This window comes from Phoca vitulina, unplaced genomic scaffold (genome assembly GCF_004348235.1).
Source record: "Phoca vitulina isolate PV1807 unplaced genomic scaffold, GSC_HSeal_1.0 scaffold2, whole genome shotgun sequence".
Lineage (NCBI taxonomy): Eukaryota > Metazoa > Chordata > Mammalia > Carnivora > Phocidae > Phoca > Phoca vitulina.
Window position 1 is genome coordinate 6,752,411 of NW_022589705.1, and position 13,307 is coordinate 6,765,717.

Below are 13,307 nucleotides of genomic sequence, written 5' to 3' on the forward strand. Positions count from 1 at the left end.
TGCTAATGGATCAGAGGCAGAAAAGTATAAAGAAAAAAATCACTATAATCGTTTCCCAAAGAAAATAGCTATTACCAGTTGGATTTGTATCCTTTCACCCCTTTTTCTATGAATATACAATATATATATATCCTGCTTTGTATGTAGCTTTTTTTCACTTCACATTTGTATTTCACTGTTTTCTCATGTCATTTGGTAGTGTCCAAAAATATGATTTTTAAATCTATACATTCCATAAATGGCTATAAGCATTCCATCATGTGGCTGTTCTACCATTTATCTTGAAATTTCCCCATTTTGGACATTGAAATTAATGCCAATTTTTCACATTTGTAACTACCACTGTAATGGACATCCTTGCAGAGAAATCTTTGTGCTCTGATGAGTTCTTTAGAGTAAACTCTGAGAAATGGAATTATTAGGTCAGAAGGTAGGAACATTTTAAAGACGCTTAATATATATTGCCAAAGGGCCTTCCAGAGAGGTTATGCTAATTAACATTTCTTCCAGCGGCATAGGAGAATGCCCTGACATGATCATTTTAAAAATCTTTGCAGGTCAGTGTTGATTTATTGTTTTAATCTGTACTTCCTTGATGACCCTGCGAAGTCCAATTTCTTTTCATATATTTACTTCATTTGCATTTCTCTGGAATGGCTCTGTACAGGGGAGTTTGGCTTGAGGAAAAGCCTCACAGTGGAAATACTTTTGAAGCTGGCCAGAGTTGTCTGGGTTAGTCCCTTTCCATGACGCTTCCCTGGATGAGGACCCTGAGCTTCCCTGAGCTGAGGGTCACGTCGAAGAAAGCTAGTGTGCACTGGGTGACCAGCTATCATTCCTCTGTCCTGGTTTTCAGGGAAGGCTCCTCCAGCCCTTTCCTGCCCCTAGATGGCACCTCCATAACAGAGAGATGCCAACGGCGTCTGCAGGAATCATCCAAAGTCCTAGGAGACCCAAAGTCCTTTTTCATATTCCACAAAGAATTTCTTCCGATCCGTGATCTGGAAAACAGGAGCCATCACAGAAGTGAAGATGCATCGACAGAGGGTGGCGAGCCTTGTTTCATTTTCCTCTTGGTGCGGTGCCTGAGACTCGACTTGTTTGGAAATTCAATAATCCTTCTCACCCGGTGGAAGGAAACTGAAACCGCCGCATTGTTAGCACTGGTGTTTAAAAAGTTCTTCTCCCCAGAATATCTTTAACTCAGTTTATTTGGTGGAGACCCAGCTTGTCCTTTTTAACCAGAGCATCAGGGACCCTCCCAAAATAAGCTTTAGCCAAAAAGGAGGTTATTTTTGCAATTTCTAGGGAATAGAAAAACTCCCTTTCCAAACAGTTTATTTTATTAGTGAAAGCGTCAAACTCAATCTCTCAAACATGCACACGTACATACACACATATACACATCCATACACATCCACGTATACACAAACACACACACACAGGTATACATCACCATCGTTACTGTCCCCCGACCCTCGTACCATATCTCATACACCGCTGCACCCCACATTTGTGCACACATACCCCATACACACACTTGACCTACACAACATACGTGACGCCGTAGTACACATTGCACCCCCCATGAACAAACCCACACACCATACACTCACACCACCATAACTACCAACCACATCTGTAGCCCCCCAACACACATACACACATCCCTTCTCCCTTACCGCCCCTCCCATCCCAGCTCTCCACCCCTGAGCTTCTAAAAACATACAAGATTCTGGGGCGCCTGGGTGGCTCAGTCGTTAAGCATCTGCCTTCGGCTCAGGTCATGATCCCAGGGTCCTGGGATCGACCCCCGCATCGAGCCCCCCGCTCCGCGGGAAGCCTGCTTCTCCCTCTCCCACTCCCCCTGCTTGTGTTCCTGCTCTCGCTATCTCTCTCTGTCAAATAAATAAATAAAATCTTTTTAAAAAAATGTTTAAAAACATACAAGATTCTGTGATTTTCACGAGGATGAAGGGGGTGTGTGCTGCCCTGTCCACATTTCCTGTCACAGAGCATTGAAGACATCCCAGTCATCTTGCTACCTGGCCTGTGAGGAGGGGGGAGGGGGCACAATATGCCCAAGCCAGGGCTCTGGGATGGATCCAAGGATTTCTTAGAAATTAGTAAGTCGTTTGTGAGGTAGTAGCTTTAGTCCAGAGCAAGCCTTGGACTGAGACTTCCCTGCTTGCTCATTAACATGGCTCATGGAACTCGCAATCTGGAATGAATTGAGTCTAGGGCAGATGGTCAAGCCGAAACAAAAGAACCTTGAAGCATCTACCCTTCTAATTTCCCTCCACTTTCCTCATTTAAAGATAAAGAATTTTTTTTTTTTTTAAACAAAGTCTCAGCGGTATGAAGGAGCTACAACCATATAGCTCTTCTAATTAGAAAGAGCAAATCTAATCAACTTTGCTGATCAGCTTTACAGATTATCTGTGGTAAAATTTTCATGGCGCAGCAGTTCCTCATTCATACCCCTCCTTCAGAGTCATTCCATCTTCCACTCAGAGCGTTCTTGGAGGCCAGGGGCTATTTTTAATACCTGCCGTGGAAAAACATCATTCAGAAACAAATCTGCTATCAACTATTCCAGTTAGGTGGTCCAGAGCCAAACCTAAACAACTTCTTGCATGTCCCCATACTACCACTGTCCTTTCCATCAGTGTGGATGATTGAAAGGTACTCCCTCTTGACTAGAGGTGTCAAGATTAACTCATGCTAAGGAAATGATTTCAACCCCTGAACATTTCCCAAATGGCAGGAGAGGTGGGAGATCATAATGGTTGAGAGACTGGGCCCTGGGTTCAAGTACAAGACGATTTGAATCTGAACTGCTCTGGGCCTAGACCCCAAGCCTCAGGTCTCTCATAGACCATGGGTCTCACCGATCATAAGGGCATTTTACTTGGTAGGGTGGGTAGAGAGAATTAAATGAGGTGTGGCACAGAGCCTGGCACGTAGCTCCACGCAGTTCTTTTCCCAGGACATGCTATTGTTATGAGTGTGCTCTGAGTTTCTGCAGCCAAAACATCTAATAGGTGGGCACATCACAGAGCTTTACTTGCCCTGATAATGCCCTGCAACGGGAAACAAGGAAGGGAGAGTGGGGCTGCACATTTTCCAAAAGACGAGCTGTCATTTCTTAGCTGTAGTGAGAGACCAGAGGGATGTAGCCGTGTTTTACCCTACCCGTGCCCGGCATTGGTGGCCCGGGGTTGCCGCAGTGAGTGGTCAGCTGGTTATCGTGTCCCTGTCCTTCCCATAGTTCCCCCAATGAGACCCTCTTCCAGCTTGTTCGCCCATTTGGAAAGAGGTCTCCCTTTTCCTCTATACAAAATTGGCAAGTCATTATTAGAGTAATAATACCTGTTATTACCAGTCGATCTCTCTTTTGATACTGAATTATTATTATGTACTTGGATAAAAAGGTCTGTGCTCTTGTAATTCGTAAAGGCCAGATTAAGCAGAACAATAAACCTCAAAGCAATAACAATGACATCTTGCATTTCCATGGTGAGTGTATTTTTCAAGTATGTATGTAGTATGTCAGCAGGCTGCTCTCTGACGTCCCTTGGCCAAGAAATCCTGCCGTTGGGCCTTTTATTCTGTCAGGAACCCACAAGTTTTTGGAAATCTCCGTGCAGTGCGTCTTCAGGCTCTGGTGATAGCTGGATCCGGCGGAGCCAGAGCTGGTGGGGGGCTGTTTTTCTGCAAACATGTGCCCCTGACCTCAAAGAAGCAGCATCTTTATTATGGCCATTTATTATTTACAAAGCACTGCAGGTGTACACGGCATTTTATGAGACACAAAGACAAGGTCGTGCCCTGTGCACTGAGAGGTTTTATCCAGCATCTCATCTGTCTGAGCTGAGCTGTGGGGATGCAAGGCAAACAGGGCTGAAGAGCTGAGAGCGGTGTCTGGGATGTCAGGGTGGAAGGAAGGATTTCTGATGAGGAATTTTAAATGGGGGAAGTCAGGTGTGTGAGACTCGAAGCATCACTCCAGGTTCCAGGAGAGGTTTAGGGACGTCCGGCTTTCCAACCTCGTGAAGAGAAATTCTGCTCGCATGTCTTGGAACAGCTGGGGGAGGAATAATTGAAAGACTAGGAAGAGACAAATGCCCTCTTATCTCAGCCCGTACCTCCTCCACCCGACTTTCCTGCAAGTTGTCTTGTTATCTTCTGTTTTGGGGAGTGATCATGGCAGGGAGGAGGATTAGTCGGCCTTTAAAAAATGTATTGTTTTTAATTCACTGTGTAGCTTTAAGCAGATTCATTTTCTTCCTCAAAAGGGTAGAGTTCTGGGTATGGGGACCCCTACTCTCTAGCCATCTGTCAATTACTCTTCTGTCTGCATCTGTCAGGCTGGCCCAGTCTCCTTGGGTTACCATCATCTGCCTGCGTCATCCTTCTGTCCACCTAGCAGACACTCATCCAGTAGCTCCCAGGAATGGGCGCTGGTGGGAAGAGATGAACGAGACCCCATTCCTGTCCCCCCCCAAACCATAGACTGTCAGGCACAAGATGTGAAAAAACAGTGAGGTTGGGACCAAAGCTGCGTCTCCTTCGGGAGCAGACAGAGGGTTTGGCAACATGAACACAGATTCCTTCAGGGCTTCCAGTCACTCATTTGGAGATGTTCCTGGGCTCCTACCCTCTGAAACAAGGGCTCAAATCCTAAGAAGGTGCAGAAATATAGGCTTGCCCTGGGCTCGGGACAAACTGATCACGTCCTTGGCATGGGATTCTTCCTGCTCAGAGCTCAGGGCTTAGTCTAATACCAGGCAAGTTTTGCAGCCAGAAACAGATATAAATTTGGCTGAGTAGCACTAGAGAAAGCAAAATAGATTCTGTAATGTACCGAATATGCACCAGATGGCTCTGCTTCCTACCAGCCCTGTAAGGCTGGCTAACAAAGCCTACTGCCCTCCATCATCATCATCATCACCATCATCATCATCATCACCAGCATCACCATTACCATCATCATCATCATCATCATCACCATCATCAAATCTTATTAAAAGCTCTGTGGTACACGACACTCTGCAGAGTCCTCTGAGTCTGGATGTTTAGTTGAGAATATTTCCTACCTCCCTCCCCCCATCCCCTCCCTCCGCCTCCACATCCCAGTGTGTCTGTAGTCTGGGCTATCATTTCCTCCACAAGCCTCCCTCCCCATTTCCCATCCCTCAACCTGTTCCTCCTTCATATTCCCTTCCACTTTCCAAGCCGATGTCAGAGTGTGGACCTTACGCCTCCTGCGTAAGAATCATCTGGGGAGCGTGTTCACAGTACAGATTTCTGGGAGCCCCTCTGGCCTCCCACCCCATTAATTCAGAGTGTCTGATGGTGTCCCATGGGCATTTGCATTTTAACAAGATCCATACGTGATTCTCCTGTGCCATAGAGTTTGACAATTCTGCCCTACACTCTCTCCTCTCTCCTCTTAGTTGGAGCCAAATACTTAGTCTGTCAGCTTCCCAAATTAGAGGGGCACAGACCAGAAGCCAGCTCAGGAAGGGACATCAACAGTCATGTGCCAGAGCTGGCCCATACCTAATGGCAAAGACATTTTCACAAATTTGCAAGCTGGTTGTTAAACCATAAGTAGTTTGAAATTGACCACTGGGCGAGTAGTTACATCACAGAAATCATCAAACACTACATATCTAGACCTTGTTCGTTTGGCGAATTCATTCACCAGCACACCACTAGACACCTATTATCAACCCAGCACTGTGATTTGCACATAAGAGTACTAAGGACCAGAGAGGTAAAGGGATCTATCCAAGGTCTTTGCAACAAATGAGGTGGAATCATAGCTAGAATCTGAGCCTCCTGGTTCCTGTTCTGATGTGCACGAGAGCCCAATTCCTTTTTCGTAATTACCTTCCCTTTGTTGGGAGGTTGGTTTGTAAGGATTCTTACGTAGAGTTGCCGTGAGTGTTTATCACTCTGTGAGTTGGTTGGGTTCTTCGATTGCAAGCCACAGATTCTAGCTGCCCTAAGCAGAAGAGAAATTCAATTGAAGAGTCTCACTGAGTTCACAGAAGTGGAAAGTAAGCTTGCAGAAGGACTGAGCAAGGGCGGCTAAGGACTGCGTGAAGCAGGGACTGATGGACCGTCTCCTGAGAGAGACTTTGATGGGTTGAACCAACTCCAAACTCTTCTTTCCAGCCTTGCTTTACTTTGTTCAAGATATAAACTCCTTGAAGAGAGTGAGATTGCCCTTGGGCTCCATGCCCACCTCTTAGCTCAGGCTAGACAGGGCACTGTGATTGACACACCCATGGCTGCATACAATGGGTAAGAGATAATTCTCCCAAAAGAAATCAGGCACCTTTACAATGTGAAGAGGAAACTGATGCCCAGTAGCCAAAAAACCACATGTCTTCCATACACTTCAACCAGACAATGAGCTCTAGGAAGCTTAGATCAGTAGTCCCCTTTTTCCACGGATTCCGTGCGTAGCACTTTATGCCCTGGGCACATCCTACCTTTGGCTTGGTGCTAGGATTGGGAACTAGACTTGGGCATTAATGCTTAAATGTGCGAGTTCCCAGTCATCCCCTGCTCACCCCCTGTGCCCTCTCTTATTGTATTCACTACCATCTAAATGCTAGTGAGTCCCAACTCTGTGTCTCTAGACCCATACTTTGGGTTTCCCATTGGACATACCCACTGTAGAAGCCCTTTCCAGCTCCAGCTATCCCTTTATTCCTGCTGTCTCTGCCTGGATTCAGGTTAGCATCATGCTCATGTATTATTTGCACCACCTCTGGTCTCTTTCTCTATTATGTTCTTTCCTATCCAATCTACCCTATACATTGCACCAACTTACTTATCAAAAACAAGCAGATCTTATCACCCCCATCCTTACATGACATGCAATGACTCCTTTTTATTCAAAGTGAAGTCTCCACTTCCTACCTTCCATATAAGGCTTTTGGTGATCTGCTTTTTACCTGTCCCTCTTAGCCCCTCTGCCCCTCACTGCTGACACACAACCTTCACCTTCACCACGTGGAACCTCTCAGCAGACATGCCAGACCTTTCCATTCCCAGGACTTTTCACATGCTTTCCTCTCTGTGCAGTGTCCTTCCTCAGAATCTTTCCCCAGAAAGTTCTTATTCGTCTTTTATGACTCAGAGGACAAGATAGAAAGTGTGGGCAGAATGATTGTGTTAGATGGATGGGCCGGGGGGGGGGGGGATTGTCTTGGTGAATCTTGGAGAATCTTGGTGAAGATTGGCCTTTGCTGACCTGCCCTATTAGTTTTTATTTCTCTGTCCACTGTATTTCCACAAGTCTTTGTTCATATCGTTCATAAAGCACTTACTCCATTTTAATGTATGAATTCACATGCTTTTTTTTTCACCTCATCATGAACATTATGAATTTTTTTGGCCACCCAGGACCTTTCACATCCTTCTTATGTTTGGGAAATTCTCTGTTTTATGAATCCCCACATCCTACTGTGGAAGGCATATACTCTCTGCCCCAGCCTCCCTTGCAGCTAGAGCCCTGGATGTGACCACACATGGGCATTCAGAAACTAGTGCTGCAAAGCAGCGAGAACTGGGGGAATTCATTCTGGCAAAGGTGGCTTGTATCTACTGCAGTCTCAGAGGTAATGGTGGCAAAAGATCCTGATGAGAGCCTCTGAGGTCATCAGTTCAAGCTGCAGGGCTGTGCAGATAGGCGAAACAGTTCTGTGAAGTGTTTTGGGGTGTGATTCCTAGCTGTGTAGTTTCCCAGAAATTTTGTGATTTAACTAATATTCTCTAATAAATCTATTTTCTGCTTAAAGTAGCCATCGTTGGCTTCTGAGTTTTGCAAGTAGGAATTTTGACCTCTTAGTCTGAAAACCCTTTAAGAGAAGGGACCACTGCTTGTTTATTTTATCATTCCCTCCACAGTACCCAGCACCAAGTAGCTTCTGTGTACATGTTTGTTGAATGATCACCTGAGTTCTCTGGGAGGAGGTTGCTTATCCCCAGTGCATGACTTTAATAGCTACAGGCTGAAGTTTCAGAGCTGAGTGTAATGCTTATGTTACTTACCTCAGATACCTGAGTCCTGCAACCTATTTCAAGGAACTCAGAACTTCTCGAAAAGGAATGCTGAACAACCCACAATATTACTTTGATTTTCATGTAGAATTTCCCTTTCATTTGACTTTCCCATAAGGCTCCTGGTCTTGGACTTTGATTTAATTTCATTCTTTCAACTCCATCATGTTCCTGCATTCTCCTTCTTATTTCTTCCCCACACAGATTAACTAAAGAATTGAATGAATTTCCCTGCCCCAAACTTGGAACCATTTTCCAGAGATAATGTAGACCGCCTGTGTGTCATCTTATAAGGCCCTGGAAATAATTTTTTGTGTGTGATAGGGTTCCTCGGCCAGTAGGGGAGCAGAATGCTAGAGGCCTTCAATTTCATAAGGCATTTGGTAGAGTCTCATTTTATTTCCTTGGGGACAAGACAGGAAATGTGAGCTGAATGACAATGCATTAAGTGTATGGTTGAGGTGGAGATTGCTAGCTGTCCACCAAATTCCCATCTTCTTCATAGGAACAGGAGCAGAGCTGGCCCTGGCTGCCCAGCTGCACTGCATTTCCTACCTTCCATGCAATATGGTGCACCATGTGTCTAAATTTTCTCCACTGACATGTGAGCAGAAGTGATGACTACCACTTCCAGGCCCAGCCCATTAACCTCTCCCACTTGCTCATCTAAGCTCTTCCTCTTCCTGCTGGCTAGAATGGTGACCAGCACAGCAATGGACGTCACATGCTGAAGACAGAAGAGCTTCCCTTAGCCTCGGTCCCTGACTAATGGTGGGAGGAGGGTCTCCTGCCAAAGTGGAGCCTCTCCATATTGTTACGTGAGAGAATAAATTTGTAAATCTGCTCAGCCTCTGAGGTGCTGTGCGGTCTCTTAATACTGATTTCACTTTCCTTTGATGCACTGAGATAGCTGGTTTAACAGCCATATCCAAAGAACAGTGACCAATGCATCAACATCGGCTCGGAAGGAGAACACCAGTGACGTGCCACAGGGCTCTGTCCTGGCTGCTGACACAGGTTATTTTAAGCAATAATTCAGACAAAGCTGTGGAAGCCATACTTACCAGATTTAAAGAAGACAATAGCTGGTCAAATTAAAAAAGTCTCAAGAAGCTAAAAATAACAGGTGATATTTTCTAAGCACTTAATGTAAGCCAAGCTCTGGGTTTAATGCTCTCCACACATGATCTTATTTAATGCCCACGATAATCCTACAATGTAAGAACATTATCTCCCTTTCCAAGATGGGGAAACAAACTTTGAGAGATTAAGTACAGAGCTGGTAAATGATACCACTGGGATTTGAACCTGGACTCTGTGGTCCTGAGCACTATGCTGAGGTGGCCTTGTGTCCAGGTTTGTCCGGGATAGCCCTGGCTGTGCCTGTTGTCTCTATGTGATTATTAATAACAATGATAGCGCTCCTTTCACTTTCAAAGGTGTCCTGATTTAGATGATAAATTATATGGTCACCTTAGTGGTTCTGCCTAGTCTAAAACTGACAAGGTAAGGTTTAGAGGAAATCAGTGTACAGCTCCATACATCAGAAGTTCAAATATGGAAAATTCCATGGATTTTTAAAATTATGTTACATTGAGACAATAGTATGATGAGGTTATAAAAACAGCATTGGAAACTTACATGTCATCATTAGTAGGTGTGGTGAGTCCAGAACAAGGTATGGATGGTTCTATAGTACTTGGTGCTGGACAGGCCATATTTAGATTGTTGAGATGTCTTCAAGGAACCATATTTGCAGAGGGATGACCACAAACTGGAGCACATCCAGAGGATGATGTGCTAGTGCAGTATCAGAAGACTGAATTATATGAGGACTGGGTGAGGACCATTCAAAGGGATGCTTTGCCTGGAGTCAAGCAGATTTTAGGGACATGTGTGCTGTCCTCATATGTCCCAGTGGCTGCCATGTGGGGGAGGGATCAAGCTGATGCCAGGGACTCCAGATGGCAGATCCAGGACTAGGTGGAATGACAAGGAAACAGATTCCAGCTCAATTTCAGGAAGAACTTTCTAACAATCTGAGCTGTCTGACAATATGCCTGCTTCGCAGAGGATGGAGCAGCCGGTCCCTGGTCATGTTCAAGCCAAGTCATGCTAGAGACCTTCAAGCTTGTTCCTGGTCATGTTCAAGCCTAGTCAGAGACAGTGGTAGCATGTGCCCTGGGACTGGGGTCGAATTAGATGACCTCTATGCTTCCTTCTCAAATTCCGTGGTTCCAAAAACAGGGATAGAAACAGATTGCTGACACAGGGCACAGAATTTATTCAGGCTGTGAGTAGACAACCAATCACAGCCTGGATTTTTTTTTAAAAAGGCAAGTAGACAGAGCCTTAATCTATACTTTGAGTGGCCCATGGTCCCCAACCAGCTCTGGGTTACTAAACCTGCTAAGGCAGGCTAGGGGCTTGAATGAAGCTAGTCAGGAATGATCCTGTTAGTGGGACCAGGAGTTGGGGATTGTGCCTTAGCCAGACAGAAGAGCTCTGGCATCTGCAGGGCCCAGGAAAGCAGAGGAGAGGACGTCTGTCCAGCCCTTGAACAAGAATAAGGAAGAAAGTAGAACCAGCCCCTTCATGTACCAGATTAGAGAGAGCTGAGTGTTTCTAGTGCCTTCTCTGTGCCAGCCTTCATAGTTCCCAGTTCCCAGATTTTTTACCCAGAACAAAGGAGTGTCTGCATTCACCCAGAACTCAGTGAAAGGCACTGTGCTTCTGGCTGAAGATAAGGGGTGACAAGGCAGAATTTGAAATTAGGATGTTTCTCAGTTGCAAGTAACAACAACAACAAACCAAACCAAATCTTCAAACTGATTTAATATAAAGTGATTTTTTATGGTCCACGGAACTGACAAGTCTAGAGGTAGCTCTAGTTTCAGGCAATGCTTGATCTAGGAGCTCAAACCAGGAGTCCGTTTCTTTCTCCCTATTTCGTAGCTCCGCTTGACTCCATTGCTGGCCAGACTTCCCCACTGTAAACCTCATCAGTCCCCGGTGACTTCCAGTATCCTACGAGGCTATCCGTCCAGTAGGGGAGAAAGGCCGGGGTGCATCATTTCCAGCCGGAGCCCTGAGGTTCAGCCTGATTGGGCCTTCCTAAGTCACGTGTCAGCCCTGAGCCTATCACTGCGGCTGGGAGAATGGAGGGAGGGGATGTCGTTCGTTTAAGCTCCACAGCTGAAGCTGGGCAGTGGTGTCAATCCCACACAAATCACATGGCTAAAATAGGGAGGGAGGTTTCCCAAAGGAAATCTAACAAACTGTTGCTCAGAGGAGGGGCATTAAATGTTGGGCTGCAAACAACAGGTGCCCCACAGGCATGGTCCCTGATCTCAGAGGGCATCTATAGAAGAACCAGGTAATCGTGATCCAAGGTGGTATTCTCCTATCATAGAGGAAATCCTGGGTGCCCGGAGAGCAGAGAAACACCTAACCCAGAGAGGAAATGAGGTGGTTAGGGAAGTCTTCCTGGAGGAGGTGGCATCAACACTGAGACCGGAAGTGTGAATAGGCTTTAATTAGGTGATAAGAGAGAAAGACTGTTGTGGGTAGAGGCACAAGCATGACCTAAGCCAGTAGGCGAGAGAGCATCACAAGTTCAGGGACCAAAAGGAGCTCAGTGTGGCAGGAGGGAGCAAGGAATCCTGGGAGGCAGTGCTGTTGCTGTCCATGGTACCGGAGAAAGGAGCTGAGGCTAAATGGAGAGCTGGGAGCTTCGTTCGTTCATAAGTCTGCAGCCAGCTGCAGCACTAGAGGCTGAGCACTCTCTGCATTGGAGGGGGGGGCGGGGAGGCAGCCCTGGCTCGTTCTCTCACTGTCCCCGAGAGACAGCCCAGAACCCTGAGGGAGGAGGCCACAGAGTGGGTAAGTGTGGGTGAGGAGAGCAGAGGACCAGCGCTGTCCAAGTTTTAGCTCCGTCTCTGGAGAGCCCCAAGCTAAATGTCACAGTTTTGCCTAAAGCTGGCTTGAGATTAAATAAATGTCTGTTAAGTTATAGACTGAGGTACTCACTGCGTTAATATTTTTCATTGGATCTTGAGGTGTGAAAGAGGATTCTTCGGAGAAAAGGTTTTGATCCCAGCCTGTACGTCAGGATTTCCCAAGGAGCCGTGTCAGCAATGGTCTTGGTAGCAGGGCCCCAGCCCTGCAGGTGCTCCTGCGGTGGCCCATTGCTTTCTTGCTGGGGAGACAACATACCTTGGTGGTGACAGCGTGGAGTCAGACAGCCCTGGGTTTAGACCTCAGCTCTCCCTTTTACCGTGTGATCTCCAGGAAGTTTCCTGACTTTGCCAAGCCCCGGTGTCCTTCTCTGTAAAATGAGGATGAGAGTACCTACCTCATGGGATCTTCATGAAAATTAAATGAAATGATGTTTCTAAATTGCCTACGGTCTCATAAACCCCCAAATGGAAAATATTATTCTTACTGTGTTAGAGATGATTTCATCTTTACCTACATTCAAATGTTATTCATTCATTCATTCATTCATTCTGGCAACATTTACTGAGAATCTCCTAAATCCCAGGCACTGGGAACATAGCTGTGAATGAAATAGACAAAAATCCCTGCCCTCATGGATCTTACCTTCTAGTCAGGAAGATGGACAATAGACAAATACAAAACATACCATTTTGGACAGTGATAAGTGGTCTGAGGAAAATAAAGTAAAATAAAGGGGAAAGGGGAAGCTAGGGGGATATTTTCGATGTGGGTGGTCAGAAAAAGGCCCACTGAGGATGTGACAGCTGAGCAGAGACCCGAAGGATGGGCGAGAAGAGGACCGTGTCAGAAGTGCTTGAGGCAGGAGAAACAGCTAGTGAAAAGGGCAGGAATGGGTTTGGTATTTTCCAGGGAGAGCAAGAAGGCTCCTGTGGCTACAGCAGCATGAGTCAGGTGGGTGGTGGGATACGGGGTGGGAGAGCTAGACAGAGGCGAGAACTTGAAATGCGGATGTCATTCTAAGATGTGTTGGAGGGTTTACTAGCAGAGGCTAGTAGGATACTCTAGCCTACATTTTATAAGGACCATTCTGGAGGCTACAGGGAAAATTGACTGGGAGGTGTAGTCCAGGTGACTAGCAAAGTGTGTGCATGCCTTTGTTCTATTCTTGGGATGGTAGGCAACCTCTGAGATGCCCCCAATGGTCCTCACCTCCTGGTATTCACACTCTTTTATAAACCCCTCCCCTTGAGTGTAGCTGGACCTAA